The following is a 1,945-nucleotide window of genomic DNA, read 5'->3' as shown; positions in this document are numbered from 1 at the left end:
GGGGGGGGGGGGGTGGGGGGGGGGGGGAGAGGGAACCCGTTCAGCCAGTTTAAGTGTGTGTTGTTTTATTGTTCTAAACACTACACACACACCACCAAAAAATTAATGTAGCCTGTTTTATATTCCTTGTTTTACTTTATTTTATATTATGGCGTTTTATTATTGTTATTGTTATTATTTTTTGGTTGGGGTGGTTTGGGGTGGTGGTGGGGTGGTGGTGGGTGTTGGTGGTGTTGGTGGTTGTTGGTTTTGTGGTGGTGGTGTGGGTGGTGGTGTGTGGTGGTGGTGTAGTGGTGGTGGTGGTGGTGGTAGTAGTAGTGGTAGTGTGTGGAGTGGTGGTGGTGCAGCAGCAGTGTGTGATGATTATGTGGTGATGTAAATGGTGGTTTACAGTCACAAAACACCAAACAAACCACCACCACCACCACCACCCCGCCGCCCCACCACCACAGGTCGGCCACAGAAAGCGAGCTCAGTAATTCAAGAACAGAAAAATGAATGAAGAAATAAAGAGAATAACGAACATGGTATTATTTTTTGCTTGAAGGAACTGGTTTGTGTGTGTGTGTGGTTGTGGTTGTTGGTGGTGTTGTGTGTGTGGGTGCATGCTACTACTACATTTCTCCCTATTTTCTTCCAACTGTCTTCTTTTCCTCCATAATGCTCCCTTCTTTGTCACCCCAAATGATCCTTCTACCTTCTTCTTCGCTCTTTGCCTTACAACACTTTATTTATATTCCTAAGACTGTTTGATACATTCCTGTTGTTTACCTTCTTGCCAGCCCCGCCCCTACCTCTCTCTCTCTCTGTTCCCCTCTCTCTCTTCCTCTCTCTCTCTTCTTTTTCAGTAAGCAGTGATTTTCTTTTAAAGTAGGATAAGGTTACAGTTTATAAAGGGTTGTCAGTTCTCCTCTTGGTCTGCCTCACTCTGCCTCGGTAAGCAAACAAGTAAACAAGAGACGTGTGGCTTTCCTTGTCTTGTCGAGCTGCTCTTAAGTCATGTTTGAATGTGAGAGTCTGGCTGTCTGTTCTTTGTGTGTGTGTGTGTGTGTGTGTGTGTGTGTGTGTGTGTGTGTGTGTGTGTGTTGTTTGTCTGTCTGGTTTCTCTATCTCCTTTCCTTTTCTCTCTTTTCTTTCTCTGGGTATCTTAACGAGCGCCTTATGACCTCCTTACTGTGGCGCATTGACTTTATTCGTGTCAATACCCTTCTCCTCTCTTCTCTCTCTCTCTCTCTCTCTCTCTCTCTCTCTCTCTCTCTCTCTCTCTCTCATAGCAAGGCCTACTTTACACCACCTCCTGTCATCCTTCACTCCAATCCTCCACCCCTACCACCACCCTCCACCACCGTCACCATACCATCCCGCCCACTCGACCGCCCTCCTTCCCGCGCCTCGCCCTGGGACGCACGGCAGGCTGGCTGACGGCTGTGAAATGAGGCTCACGCGATAGCAATGTCGTGGGTGGGGAGTGGCTGGTGGTGGGTGGGGGAGGCAGAGACGAGGAATGGGAGGAGGAAGGAGGAAGGAGACAAGGCTGAGCTGGAAGTTATATGTTGTTTGTGTTGTGGTGGTGTTTGTGGTGGTGTCTTGGTGGTGTTGTGGTGGTGATGTGGTGGTGGTGGTGTTTGTGGTGTCTGTTGTAGTGTTTGTGGTGGTGGTGGTGGTGGTGGTGTTTGTTGTGGTGTTTGTGGTGGTGTTGTGGTGTTTGTGGTGTGTGGTGGTGATGGTGGAGATGTTGTGGCGGTGCTGGTAAAGAATCGATAGTTTTGAGATAGTACAGTTTCTCCACTTTTTATTCTCTAACTCATTTTCTTTTATACAAACAATACTATTCCTAACCCAGCCAAACCCAGCTAACTTAACCTAACGTAACATAATTAAACACCATTTTTACAAGTTTCCCCAGCTTAGGCCTTCCCATCCACCTCCTTCCCTCTTCCGTTCT

The sequence above is a fragment of the Portunus trituberculatus genome, chromosome 27 (genome assembly GCF_017591435.1).
Source record: "Portunus trituberculatus isolate SZX2019 chromosome 27, ASM1759143v1, whole genome shotgun sequence".
In the NCBI taxonomy this organism is placed as follows: Eukaryota; Metazoa; Arthropoda; class Malacostraca; order Decapoda; family Portunidae; genus Portunus; species Portunus trituberculatus.
This window is presented reverse-complemented; position numbering follows the sequence as displayed.